This window comes from Stegodyphus dumicola, chromosome 6, assembly GCF_044657685.1.
Source record: "Stegodyphus dumicola isolate Sdum_Otavi_A_Nest chromosome 6, ASM4465768v1".
NCBI lineage: Eukaryota > Metazoa > Arthropoda > Arachnida > Araneae > Eresidae > Stegodyphus > Stegodyphus dumicola.
This window is the reverse complement of record NC_140773.1, coordinates 186,895,558-186,911,187: the sequence shown is the minus strand read 5'-3', so window position 1 is coordinate 186,911,187 and position 15,630 is coordinate 186,895,558. Positions and strand designations below refer to the sequence as shown.

The 15,630-nt window shown below is 34.9% G+C and overlaps 1 protein-coding gene across 2 annotated transcripts in view; it reads right to left on the bottom strand.

Annotated features, from left to right (window-relative positions):
• Positions 1-15,630, bottom strand: part of LOC118181919 (uncharacterized) — a 557,302-nt gene that overhangs the window by 385,754 nt on the left and 155,918 nt on the right. Inside the window, exon 2 of one of the 2 annotated variants that reach the window (XM_085819274.1) lies at positions 2,670-2,746. The exons of the other annotated variant lie outside the window; for it this stretch is intronic. The gene's annotated coding sequence lies outside the window, so the exon portion shown is untranslated. The remainder of the gene's footprint in view (positions 1-2,669; positions 2,747-15,630) is intronic. 2 annotated transcript variants of the gene reach the window in all.

Genomic DNA, 15,630 nt, shown 5'->3' with positions numbered 1-15,630 from the left:
TAATGTTCAATTCATTTATCTGTTTACATATTTAATCTCTTGAAGCTATCAGCCTATTACACATATTCCTTTATATAACCAAGAGTTTGATTCGATAGATTCCAATTTAGAATATAAAATGCCTACTATCCTCTTCGGAAGAAAGAAAGAAAAAACTCTCAGAATAAAATTACTTATCGATTGCCAATTCCGGTTTCCGAAAATTTAAATTTCAGCCGAGATAAGAAAGCGATTGCAAATTTTATCGAAGACCTAGACGAATTTGTATTAAGGAAAGTAAGAAATTCTAATCAAAATATTTGATTAAAATTCCCTATAGATGCTTTTCACAGCAACATTAATATCAAATGTTCAGAAATATAAAAGTTTAAATAAGAACGCGGTGGAATGTTACAAAATAAGAAATTCATTGGATGCATATTTCTTTCCAACAGACTTACAAAACATGGCATATTTTTTATCTGTCTCGAGCATTTTATATTCTTCTAGATCTTTTTAGGAATAATACTTGGAGGGCGAATTGTTGAAGACAAAAATACGGCAATTAATAACGAAAAAGGAAACAAAACCAATCGTTAATTGCAGCAATGTAGAAGCATCAGTTAATGTAGGTGGATAACTACATAATTTCACAGCCAAAGTACCGATAGTTTATCAAGAGGCGATGTGACATCTAGAAGTTCCGAGAAGATGTCGCGATCGTCACCCATCAGCCTGTGGAAAGACCGTTAATCACTCCCAACTATCAACTCAGTGACACTTTAACATCCCGTGGTTAAGTTATTAGCCATTTCTTGATTGGCTTGCCTATTAATTTCAGCCTCCATTTACAATTCAGTGACTTGAAGGATTAACTCGTCCCGGGGCACCAGAGGCGTAACGATGATTGGCTATAAACTGTAAGCGGTGCTTCGGGCTACGAAAGCCCTCGTTTAATATGGATAAAGTATGAGGGCGCAAAGATAAACACCCATTACAGAAACCGCGGCTTCATCCACAGACAGATCAGCAAATTAGATGGTGCGCTGTTTTTTGAACAGCGTCGGCAGCTCTGGAAGATTTATTTGATACCCAAATACGGGGAAGGTCCAATTACAAACATCGTCGAAATGAAATGGGTGCAATTCTAATTAATTCATTATAACTATTTAACGAAATGTTTTGGAAGGTTTGAAACTGAGCAGGTGTTATTCCTCTTACAACTACAGATAAATTGTAAATCGAAAAAGCGGCAGCGACCCAGTAAGACAGGTTTACTTGCAGTAATCACAAGCATTGGGATTGAAAACGCTGTAAATGGAAAAATATGGATATTTCTGAGTCCCGAAACAGGTTGTTATTTTTTATCATAAAGAGACTATTCAGACCCCAGGGATTCCCCCCCCTTCATTTTATTTTAAGGCAGCTGGCGAAGAGTCTGAGGAAGCAACTGCCTATGATTTATCACATCTGACACCATAAAAAATGCCCCATTAGGACCTTGAAGGCTGCTAATTTAGTTTAGCAAAGTCAGAACAATCCAGCTTATGTATGAACGCTCAGTGCTCAAGTAACTTATCATGATGAGTGGGATAAAGCTGCATATATCCACTATTCTTATAATTTTTTCGATTATTTTTAACAAAACCTCTCGGCTTAATACTTGAAAGCTAATGTAAACTACCAGGAAACTCTTCAGAACATTGTCTTGTCATAAAGGTGCCAGTACTTTTATGCAGTTCGGCTGCTGTTCAAAAAGACAGAAGTCTTTATAAAGATACCTCAGCATAAAAGTAAATCGTTCCTCAGTTTCTAACTTGTACACAGCAATTTTTTAAAGGCAAGAGCACTTTTATGTCTGCGTACCGTTATGCAAGTAGGATTTTAGTTTGCTATTGACTAAACGCGCTATTAAAGCGAATGAAAATTCTACTTGGATAGAAGTTCCCGGACATAAAGTTGCTCGCATCTTCATAATAGTTGCTCTTTACAAGTTCGGAAACTTATTTTGCGTAAGATTTCAAGCACTTTTAAGAAAGTTGTATCTTCGAACAGCAGCCGACTTGCATAATGGTGCTGGCATCTTGATGACGAGTACCACTATGAAGACTTAGTAACTTGTATCCTTGAAGTGTGAAACCTGCGAGTCAAACTGATCAGAGCAGCAACTCACTGATATTGTTCAAGTTCTCTTGTTTGAAAATTATTCTTTAAATGCAATTTATAACTGGATTTCTTCAATTTCAACTGACGTTTTATCTTCTGTTATTTACAGTACGTTCTTTTTGTTTTCAATACTAATTTAAATTACACAACTAAATTTATTCTTAAGATTAAACAGCTTGAAAATACAAGTAAATTGTAAATCGTATTTTTCTGATAATTATAATGTGAATTACTCTTCTTTTCTTTGTATTTTAACTACTCCCATATTAACAGTGAACGTCGTCCAGGTGTTATCCTGCTTAACAAAGAATTCCTGCACGCAAATTCATTCAAACACTTCATGACTGCAAAAAGCTTTCTCTTTTCTAAAGAGAAATTCTTTTAAAAGACTAATGAGACGAAAAATTTATTATTGACACATTTAATTCTACAGTGAAGATTAGAACATTTTAAAAATTCTTTACGAAAAATTAAACAAAAATATAACACTATACGAATACACATTTTTAGAAGCAGGGACTTACAAGGAGACATTTGCAGACTCGTAGAGTTATGTGGAATACACAACTGCAAACCGTCAAGCAGATGAAAGTGAACTCACCTGAAAAAAAAAAAAAAAAAAAAAAAAAAAAGAATAAGAAATCGTGAAAAAGAAGTCATTACATTTCCAAACAATAAACTCTTTCACTTCACGACCAAAATGAACTATGACTCATCATTCGGTGCATTAAGCGATCCAGCAAATGGAGTAGAAAACTAGTTACAGGAAGAATTTTGCAGTTCGAAAAGAAATGATGAGTGCAGAAAAGAAACAAGCAAATAAAACAGTTAAGTATAACATTTCCTTTAAATGCAAGAAAGTTAGAGTAATCGCCTTTTGAATTACACGTTTAACCGTAACATTTCTGAAGAAGTAACTGTTAATGAGAGGAAAAAACACTATTATTATTTTTTTTTTCCATTATCCGTTGGCTTGCTAAATTTGATAGCTACCGAAACAAAGACGTTTATTTTTATTTGGTTTACTTATTTAGACTTCATTTTCTAAAGGCTGTCACCCCATTCGCTAACATTCCAAGAAAAATCCACTCTTAGAAGCGGTGGAGAGCACAGGACTACTGTACAGTCAACATTCCCCGTACGTAACTTATATTTTGGTTCATCAGTGGCAGTTAAAATGTAAAATCGCTGAACACTTTTAAAGTTTGACTCAAGTTCATGTCCCGGTGAGCGGGCTGGCTGCATGGGAGCTTTCGTGAGTTCCTCAATGTATAACTTGAATACCAAGGTCAGTCGACAAACACCATTTGGTTCTTCCCAACGCTGACGTCAGTTACTTACAAAAATGGCAGAAAGAAACTACAAAGTGAGCAGTTGCTTTTGAGCTGATTAAGAGTCGGTAACATCACACACGAGCCCACCTAGCAGAATAGTAACCTTGTTGAATATGAGCTAGTTTCCGTTAAAAAGTCCTCAACTAAAATATCCCTCTTGTTACGCAGGTAACGTGCTGTGCTTTACATAATTAAATAATAGTCTTATTATTTTCAGAAACTCACTATTCAAACCTTGTTATTGAACACATGCTTCAGTGACAACATAAGGAGACGATTAGGGATTTTCTGAAGCAGGAATCATGAAAATGAGCATTGCCCTCGCCAGGACTTGAACCTCGGACCTCTCGAATGCGCGCCGAGCGTGCTGACTACGAATGCTTGCTAAGAAGGCGGGAGAAATACCTTATAAACTCACCCTTTTAAAGAGCAACTGGGGATTAGGGAACCCAGTCGCCAAATCCAGGTGGTGGAGAATCACCATCCGCCCCCCTTTTTTAGTTCGGGCGCCACTGTAGAGACATTAGGTTATTTGGGAAGCAGAAAACGTGAAAAATGAGGAATGCCCTCGGCGAGAGTCAAACTTGGGACCTCTCGAAGACGCGCCGAGTTTGCTGCCCATTACACTACGAAGGAATGCTAAGAAGGCGGGAGAAATACCTTATAAGGCTATTCGAATGTGGTAAAGCCTATGAGGGTATATGCCTAGGTTAAGGGACGCTTAGTGGAGGATTTTTGGTGGACTGGCTCGTATTTACGTTACACAGGGAAAAAACCACATGAATCAACCATGCTACTATCCCATTCACCTGGGATCGTATTCGAGTCAAATTCCCAGCATTCAGCGGTCTTAACCACTTGGCCTCTGGTGGCGCCATAGGAAGATATTAATATATATTTTGCAGGCAGAGGTGCGCGTACAAAAAATTTTCAGGCTAAATCTTTTTAAAACGAATCCCAGCAAACTTGCCGAATGATAACTGGCAACATCTACTGCTATGACATCTTAACTAACTCTTCCTAAAATATCGTCTGCGTATGCACAGAACTTTCTATGCAGGTAATCGACTGATTTGACTCAGTGAAAATCTGATGACATAGACTCTAAAGGTTTCCATTTAGCCGATCATGGCAAAGCATACTAGGGCTATTTACTTAAGGGAAAGGATACCTTCGTGGTGGGATTCTAAGGGAACACGTTACATATACACACGTGTACACGTTACATATGCGAAAAAACACGAAAACGCCCATGCAGCTGCCCGTTCGCTTGGAATCGAACTCATCGGTACTACCACTGTTCAACGATTTTACCGCTCGGCTGCAGGTCGCCAAAGGATTCGACAGAAGAGTAAGGAATAGCAGTTAAATTTTCCTATAAAGCAAACATTTATCATGAATTTTTCAAGCAAATTGTGACTGCAGATAAAACTTGTTGCTTTGCTTTTGATCCTGAAATAAAATGGCAGTTAACTACTTGGTTTGGAAAAAGTTCATCACGCCCAAAAAAACTTTGGTTCAAAAGTCTCAAATGAAGATCATTTCAAACTTCCTAATTGGAAATGAATAATACATAAGGAATTTGTTTTTGAAGGATAGAGAATGAACATTTTATTTTACAAATATGTAATTTAGACTTTTTTTTTTTTTTTTGTATCACGCGTATTTAACTTTTTGTATTTTACTTTTTTTTATAATGAATACCAAATTTTCCTAAATAAGGCTTAAGAAACAACGTGGTATACACAGTTAGGTTCCTTAATTTTTACAAAAACTGATTTTTCCCATTAAAAAAGAAACAAAACATGAATACTTGCATCATTCAAAACATTTTTGTAGTGGGAAGTGTATTCTACTACGATCAACAGTTGTGAAATTAAAGGCCTTACCGGCAATTTTTGTTTCTCTTTCTTTGCCCCCCCCTCTCTTTAAGTGCGAGTATAACTCGGCAGATTCATTTTGCCTCCGAAACTCGAACGCCAAACCTAATCCGAAACACGAGTCTTAGGACTCTTCACATTCATTCCAAGAAAAGCGTCAACAGATAGGCTCCTTATGCACTATATTACTTTGTTGAAAAGCATCCAACTCCCTCATTGCTTCGTGGACAGAAAACAGCAACCATTCACCCTCCTCCAGAACGGAAAAGTCTCAGCCAAGCGTTGACATATTCAGCTTTTCCTTCCAGAGCTACCATGTCATTCAAAGCCCGCGCTGAAGTTTTTCCTTCGATGAGACGTGCCGAGATGCTAGAGCGCAATTAGCGAATGTCTTGGAGGAGGTGGTAGAAGGGTGGAAAGGCGGGAACCCTGAAGGGTGTTAAGAAACATCCAGCGACGAGAGAAGTGCAGAAGCTGGGAGTGACATCTGCTTGAGTTCCCTCCCCACCGGAACTGATTGGGGGAACATCTTCATAGTGACATCCGTTCCAGAGGAATGGGTTACGAAAACCGCTCAATCATTGCCTAGAACTAATTGGTTACCCTTTCTGGAAAGGCTTGTCATACGAAAATGATGATTATGATAAATGTCAGGAACTTTAAGATACAGATAGACAAATAAATAAAACGAGGTTTCCCTTTTCCTCTTTCGACAAAACAAACTCCAACAAGATAAAAAGTCTTTAAGGTTTCAATTTGGGCATTAGGCCAAATATGTGCTTTTAAATGTGATGCTCATAGCAGGGTTCAGCCATCTCGATTTCACAAACTTCAAATTTTAAATGGAGCTTTTCATGAGACAGACATCTTGAAAGATAAAGAAAGAACTCTTAGTAATAAAGTGGGTGACTTTAATTGTTTATATATACGTGTATATTTTCTATTCCACATACAGTTTTGTATTGCTGAACTATTACTACAGTGAAACAAATTCACACTTTTTTAATTTGCATGATTTCCCTTTTTGACGTGCACAATTTCAAAAATAAAATATTTTAATGAATTTTTTGTCTCAGATACAATGCTTACAGATAAAAGTTTTCTAAATATACAATTTAATTGTTTGTTTGATCAATGTTAAGCAAAAATTTTAATCACTGAAATGTTCATTAGTTCTTCAAGCTGAGCCGCGTTAGGCTTTCTCCGCTCCGTGCGATTACAATGGTTGCACCGGCCCTTGGTAAAAGGTTTGTAAATACAAAATTTAATTTTTTTTTAGCCCAAAGCAGCGTTAGCCCAAAAGGGCTATTAGTCTCAAAACGGGATTTTGCGTTGAATCAAAGTCTGAATCACTTTTCAAACTGTTGCCGCAAAATACTATCGCCCTGTATTATACGTAAAAAAAATAAATAAATAAATAAATAATGAAGAATTTGCATGAATGTATGCGTGTTTTTCGCACTGTGAAAAACAACGGAAACCGAATTTTGAATTTCGAATTTGTTTTATTGTCTATTTCATATTTTGTAAAAAAAAAAAAAAAAATTAACGACTTTTTGATTAACAAACTCAACGATTTCAAAGCGAGGAGTGCCAACACTGTACGGAAAAAAACATTTTTATGTTCAGCGCGCGAGACTGTCTATCGAAAATTCTAAAGATAGGCCATTTTTAATATTTTTAGTCAAAAGGAACATTAGCCCAAATGCTCTCGAAACGTGTATGTGTATGTAAATGACAAATATTTATTTCCCTTTGGCCGTGATATAAAATAGGAAAGCTTTCAAATTTTTTTCTTTATGATCACCGTAGAGAAGGCGTCGAATAGAGAGATGTTCATTATATTTTCATAAATCAAACACAAAATATGGTACTTTTACATGCAATATTTGCGCAGATATACAGAACAAATTCATCTGCTTAGAATGCTTTTCAACACATATTAAAGGTCAAATTTAAAAACTTTTCGATTATTTTTGTAAACAAAATTTTTTTAAAAGTTTTTCATTTTTGTTGATTAATGACTTTATATAATATATAAACGTTATTGACCTTTTAAGTTCATCCCATGAAATAATGAATTACGATATCTCTGAAAATTTTACACGCAAACATATGAAATCTTTTGTGGTTTGTTTGTCATAATAGCATTTCATTAATTGGACGTTTCTCATCTATAGATTCCATTCGTAATTTATTCTGAGATATTTTGTTACAGGAAGTATATCTCCCGAATTATTATAAATGGGAATGAAACCGATAGTCTTTTTCGAGTATTCTACAAAATACCGGAATTCGACAAAAGGGCTCAAAATGAATAAGTAAACTCTAAAAGCAAAGTGGCACAGACCGCTTGGCTCAGTGCAAAATTAACACAAACTTCGATACTTAAAAAAGCACATCTGCGAAAAATAAACAAAAACGGAAATGCTTGCTTCCTATTTTTATAAATTCTCAGTGAATTTAAGTAGCTAAAATTGTTATCAGACCGGTCAACACTATCCCTCACCACCTCGTCGAACGAAGAATCTAGGAATTTTATGTGATAAGTCCCGTGTTTCTTTCTTCTGATTGACAAGATCTACCCGAAACAAGGTGTCGAACGGAATATTTCCGCCTCTGTTGTAAAATAGTGTTGCTAGAAGGTTGCCATTCAAACTAAACATAAAGTTATAGGGTCAAGCGCTTCTAGGAAAAGTGATCATTAAATTATGTTAATTGGTTCTAGATTTGATTTCTGGAAATCTAATAGGCTGATCACTTGCGATTTTCATAATTAATCCAATTACGAACCAGTTTTTATTTTAAAAAATCCCCCCTGCAGGCATGCTTATTAAGGAAAGTTAGCCCTCAAGTGTTTTGTCATTAGAAATTACTCATCTGAATTAATTTAGTAATTTCTAAGATTGAAAAGCAAAAATACACCTGAGAATGCTTTAAAAGGTGGCAACAGTATAACTGAAAAACTATGTAATTTCTTTTAGTGATTCATTAAAGTAACATATTTTTCCCGAATGCCTTTTCGTATCTATATACGTTTGCATTATTTAATTAAAAACTAAAATTAATAATTTAGTACAATTAGATTAAACCATCCGAGCACAGCTGCTAAAATTGTACAAAGAAACCCATTACATTTTTAAAATATGAATCAAAATCAAAGATGGCACCTGCCTACTTTTGAAAATTTTTATAACTTATTTAAATTGGATGTACCAATCACATTAAAATTTATAATACATTAGAGATTACTCATATTTTTATGCTCCAGACTGACTTCTCAAAGAGTAATATTCTCAAACATCAAAACCTGTATAATACAAGAGACCAATATCATGTGTCGTTCCGCATGACCTTTTGAGCAAATAAGATATAAAATAAAATAAATACACACACAAAAAAAAGGAAATTAAAAAGAAAATTAAAATATATACTCATTATTTACACCCCATACTAAAAAATTATGCAATTACCCCGCCTTGTACAAATAAATCTTTAGTACGCAATTTTAAAAATAAATTACCATAAAAATAAAAAATAAAAATGTCACTGAACAGGAAATCTAGTAAAAACACGTCAACTCACACTGAACAGACAGTTTAACCATACATTTAAACTTACTAAATATTTGACTGTAACAAATTTGCCAATTATAATGTTGTAAAACGTATGATTGTAGATGATTATTATATTCCAAGACGCAAGATTATTATACTCCTTTAAATCCATTTCAAAGTATTAAAGTGAAAATAAAAGAAATTATGAAAACTTACAAAAATTCTGTGGTCAACATTCAAACAACCTGTAAAAACCTGAATTACATTACACGCCGTTTTCTATCTGGTACCAAATTAATAATTTTCTTCATAAAAGAAACAACGAAGAAAGAATCAGTAAGTGTTTGTTAAATAAATTAGTACACTAAAAGTGAATAGAGATAATATTATGTATCTAAATAGCATATGACATTAGCAACAGTCGAAAAGTATCAATCCTTATTCACGAACGACGGAACACTATAAATGAGATTAATATTCTCCTTCCTCCGAATAAATCTCTATTATCTCACAGCAGATTCGTTGCAGAAGTGCTTCTAAAAATAGGAAACAACCGAGGAAAGCAGTTTCATTACATTTAAGAGCAATGTCATTCTTCTTACATTAGCAGAATTAGCAGTCCCATATTGCTCACCACTCACATGGACACCCAAGTCAAGATTTATGACAACCATATAAACCACAGGCTGAGTCTCGAGGGAAAACATTTTCCCCGACGTTGGCACATCACTCTATCATTCTTCGTCACATTTATTAACGATAATTACGTCTTTTTTAGGTGGCAAATAAAGCATACGCAATTCAGCTGCAAAGTTTTTAGTACTGAATTATTTCAACGAAACACAATGAGGCTGTTAAACGATAACAAGGAACAATGGTTACTAACATATCTTAACTAGATTTATTAAATTATTGTCCGCATTCTATGAGTTGATAATATTCTGAAAGAATAAAATATATATTAAAAAATTTTAAGTCACATGATTTTAATTAAATGCACTAAAAGGTTAAAAAAAAAGTTTAATTACCACAATATTTTCGTTGATTGTGTGATTAAAAATAGCTCTTTTACTCTTACTTAAAATTTTGTTTACGTTCCAATATAGCTCTTAAATGGATGACCTATAATTTGATTTTAACCACGTATTATCCAAAATATTATGAAAGCTACAAAAAGTAACTTTTTACTATCTAATGCATTTAACATAAACCGCTTAGTTTAGAAAGGTTTTTATGCATATTTTATTTTGCATTTTTTATTCTAATGAACAAGCGAGGGAAAAATAAGCCAAAGAAAAATCACTTTTTTGAAGATAATAAATTATCCCCTTTTAAATTGTACAGTTACAAAGAACGTTTCTTAATCTACAAAGTGCGTCTTTCGCTCTAAGCGATGGTGTAAAAGTACATTCAATAAATTTAAAATTGCACTTCAAAATGCGATCTCATCATCACATAAAACTGCTAACAATGACGATTAAATCATAATCTTCAAAAATAATCATTATTATCAACTGCATGGTAGCTTTAAAGGGAGGGGGACGACGTTATAGAAAAATCACCAAAAACTGGTGAATTAAATTAGAGAAATTTCATTTGAAAGATTATTTTCTCGCTTCCTCAGAGGTATGAGTTGCAGACTACAATCAGCAATGATTTGACCGCTAAGCATCGATATTATTGGAAAATTCGTGAAAAAAAAATGGCTTCAACATAAAAAAATAATAAATAAATCAGCGTCGAATTCTGTACAGATCGCTGTGAAATATCGTATTGTCTGCGCAAACAAGTATGCATTCAGAATTTCAAGAAAAGCTGTTTGGCAGAAAGGGGTCAAAAGTCTGTTTCAAACCATACATGCAAAACAATAGTTTCACAATAAAAAATTAATATAAATAAGACAGCCAATGACACTTACAAAAACAAAGAACTTACCGAAGATAAACAGTCTTTGTCATGTATTTCCAGTTAGGAGTGGCATTAATAATCCACATACAAATCTTCTATTTTTAGAATGAAATCTTACGAGTTACTTGTAAACACCGCATTTTGTTCACATCTCCAGCAGAAACATGACTTCTAGAAATGACAATGGTGTCAGTAAAAGTTGACTTTCCCTTTCAACCCGAAAGAAGTTCCAAACTGAAGAGAATTGTGAAAAACCAATCTGAAAACACTGATCCTGGATCCATAAAATCCCTCCCCCTACTCATCCAATCACCAAATAGAGATGAAGTACTACTAGGATCTACCTGAATAGGGACGTCAACGTGTCCCCCGGGGGTCGACTATCCGAAAGCAAATAGCTGATGGGAAAAAAGCCGCCCCACCCTACGAGCAGCTGCAGTTGTTTGACTTGGCTATTACCCTGTGGTGACAAACTGATTAATGTCTACTCGGAACCAATATCCACTGCCATCGGACGCTGTAGCGGCAGTTGACTGTCCACGCCTTGTGGTACTCTGCGAATATACAGCATCTGCAAGATATGCCCCCGAGGCCTTTCTGGGGTCGGTTGTCCAGACAAATTTCTTCTACTTATCTCAGCTCATGTCTCAAACAAACGATAAAAAGGATATGGTGTAGTTACCATATCATTTATCTCCCTATGCGTGGTATTCAGCAGCCCATATTAGATCTCAGTTACAAGGACTGTTTCACGAACACAATTGCACATATATTTTACGTTTACAGTAAAAGATTTTAATTTCTGGCAAAGGTTAATGAAGAAGCTTCCGTACCAATTTTGAATTTCTATAGCGTTTTTACTGTCTGGAGTTACGGTCACTTCGTAATGCACTATTTTTATTCCTCCAGAAACTATATCAATTTTAATGGTCAATTATGGTCAAAATATATGAGAGCCCTCCAACATAAAACGGTAAAGTTTTGCAGTTTCTTTTATAAGGAAATAAGGGATCTGCACACATGTGACCTTAAACTGAAAATGTTCGACAAGAAAGGATAATTAAATTATCTAATCATAATACCCGAGAAAAAACTTGCATGCCCCTTGCAAATAAAACTTGCAGTGATAAATTAGCTTAGCAAATTTTTTAAATATTAGGGCTGGCTTAAAGGACAAGTATAATTTTCAGAAGACATCATAAAGGAGTTCACCTTACAATCATGTCAAGAAGATATGTAAATCGCACTTTAGCGCAAAGAATTAAATATATTTATTCCTATAATTTCTACTGATGCGGATACACGTCTGTTAAAACGTTTGTAACCGTAAGTAACATATTCTCGAGATTTATAACTGCTCTTCTTATCATCCGTAATGTCGATTATGCAATTTACGAAAGCTGTCTTAGCAAACAAAGAAAAGTAGTCCTAGCAAATCTATAAATTTAACTAATAATATGTCTTCTACAAATTAACTTTGCCTAATCCAAATATTATTTCAATTCTAATCATAACCGTATCCTTTACAGGTGATATATTATTTCAATTCTAATCATAACCGTATCCTTTACAGGTGATGATGTTGCATCACCTGTAAAGGATACGGTTATGATTAGAATTGAAATAATATATCACCTGTAAAGGATACGGTTATGATTAGAATTGAAATAATATTTGGATTAGGCAAAGAACTAATAATATGTCTTCTACAAATTAACTTTACCTAATCCAAATATTATTTCAATTCTAATCATAACCGTATCCTCTACAGGTGATGCAGCATCATCACCTGTAAAGGATACGGTGACCAGTACTACCAGTACTGCCGAAGAGTCTCTGAAGAACTGCTACTTTTTTTTAATTGAATTACATACACAATTTTTAATGCAGTGTTTATATTACTTCTCTTTACTACATTTTTGGACAGTTTCAAATTCCGTCTAGCATAACTGTATCATCCAAACGTACGTATGGAAGTTTTTATCTCTTTAGCATTAGGGCAGACTCAGGATGAATAAGAAAACCGGTTTTTTTCACTTGCACTTTGGAACTATTTCCGTTACCTTTGTTAAATCGAATTGTCCCCATCTACCACTTTTCCAAGCTTACAACATATGACCACAAGCAAATTGCATTCATTTGGAAGGAAGTGCCCTGTTTCAAGGTCAAAACAACCCCTTGCCGCAGGGTAAGATGACAAAGGAAAAAAAAAAAAGTATGTTCTCAAATAATCTTTTAGGAGACCGGCTACTCAACATAATGCTTACCTCGGGATTAGCTTTCCTTTTAATTTCAATGAGTCGAAATTAATCCCTTAATCTTTTCCCAAAATTTACTCAATTTTGCCATTATTCAGACCGATTACATGATAATAAATGTATTGATTATTAACACTAAAGCACTAACCGTTAATCTTTGCAAATACGCCGAGTTAAGGGCGTCGACATTCCGCATAATTCCAAATCCTTGTTTTTCCAGAAATTTAATAACCACCACCTGCTGTTGATCAGAAGTTTAAAAAATAACATAAACCGCAAACTAACTTTTTATGTTATTGGTATAAAGGTAAATCCCTGTTTTTCCTAAAAGTGGAAGGAAATGACGTATTTTTTCATAACGGTGCCAAAGATTTCTTTCATTTCCTCCCTTACGCAAATAATTAATCAGTAATACAGACAAATATTCGACTTGTAATAGGATGTCCAAGCACAAAAAGATGCCAGCAACCTTGTGAAGATTTCTTTTTTTACCCAAAAAGGAGATATTAGTCTCGAAATGCGATTTTGCGTCGGTTCACTGTAAACGGCAAACTGCGAAACACTTTTCAACTTGTTGCCACAAAATACTATCGTCCTATGTTATATTTAAAAAAATTAAATAATGAAGACTCTGTACGAATGTATGCAAGTTTCTCACATTGTGAAAAAAACCTCTACCTCGAGTTATAGAATTTTGAATAACAGAGTCCTCTACCCGAATATACACCTGGAAGCCCGAATTCTGAAGTTTAGATTTCATATTTTGTGAAACTTTAATTAATTTATTAAACTTAACAACTTAATGATTTTAATGCGAGAGCGTCAGTGCGAAGAAAATGATCCAATTCATCGAGCCGTGCACGAAGATGAAATAATGAATTATACATAATTCAAATTAATATTTGCTATTCCTGCGTGAAGTGGATGTAAAATTGTGTTGAGTTTGATTTGATGAGATAGTAAGGGATTTTCTCCTTCCTTCCCACGTGCCTTAGTCTGCTTTCAGACGACGTCGTAAATGTCACAGATGCATAGTCACAAGGAATAAAATGCGGGAGCTCCTTTTACACTTGCGACACAGGGTCTAGCCGCACCCAATTAGACACGCTAAATTTGCGCATGCTTGGATTCTGTCTACAGCTTTCCCGCTCTGTTTTCCCATTCAGGTTTCGCGCGTTCGCTCTGATTGGTCGACGCTTATCCCAACTCGGCATAAAGTTGAAAACTTCGAACTTTATGCCAAGAGCTGTAAACCAGATTTTGTGACGTAGCACAGACTGGTTGCCTGACAACGCAGCTCGGCTTAAATCACTTATGCCCTTTATAGCGCCGTCTGAACGCAGCTTTAGTGATCTAATTGGAAGTGTGCGCGGCTATAGTAGTCTGGAGATCCGGAGTTCGAACCCCGGCGAGAGCATTGTTGATTTTTCTTGTTTCCTGAAGTAAACCTCTACAAGTTGGGGCCCGAATTAATATGTGTTGGACGGTAATTCGTCACTCCCAGAATTTTGCGACCGATTGCCCGTCTTTCCCAGTCACCTTTTAAACGGGGAAGAATGTAAGGAATTTTTCCTTCCTTAAAATGTGCCTTTGGGATGTAATTGGAAGCACATCCGACTTGCAGTCGAGGGGTCCAAAGTTCGAATCCTAACGAGGACATAGCCAACTGTTGTTGTTTTTTTCTCCGAAATAAACCTAATCAATCTAACACGATAAAGTCTAACATAATTTTTGAGATAAAAATTTTAAATAAACTTTAATTGCTTTTATTCAACTGTTGTGCTCATTCAGAATTCTGAGAATGTAGAAAATACAAATAGGATGAAAATTCAACTTCCAAGGCTTGCGTTTGAAGGTTAGATTAGTATAATATACTTCAAGCCAATTTGAGTTCAGACTTATAAAATAACCACCAATAAATAGCTCACCACTGATCAACGGCTGTAATGGTTACTGATAACCTTCTGCGGTCACTGATAATCTTTAGAGGTCACTGATGACTTTTCTGTTCAATTTTATTTTAATAGTCTATCTAAACTTACTTCAAATCGTAAATCAGCAATGAATAACTGTCATAGCAGTTGTTATTATCCTTTGTTTCAATTTGATTGTAATAATTTATCTAAATTGAATGCGCTGTCCTATACCAGTAATCCACAGTGGTCTGGTGCTTGCTAGGTGTTCAGACTGACCAGTAACCCACAGATCACTGTAGGCCAAGCGTCCTTACACATATTTAATCTTATTTAAGTAATCGATTTCTTTGACATAATTTAAATTATAATATATTTTTAATAATATTTACAGTATCATTTTAATTGTTAAAAGACGTTTCTAATGCCATATGTCATGAGCCTGTTAACAGAATCATTTTCTTTTATAATAAATCTATGTATTTTTTTTTTTAATAAATTCAGTGACAATCGATTAGCAAAGAAGACATTTTCTTAGCTCTCATAAAAAATGAAAATGCTTAAAAAAGTGTTAAGTGGCTTTTCGGGTAATATTTCGTGCCAGCGATAACTCCAGGACATGAGGTAAGGAAACA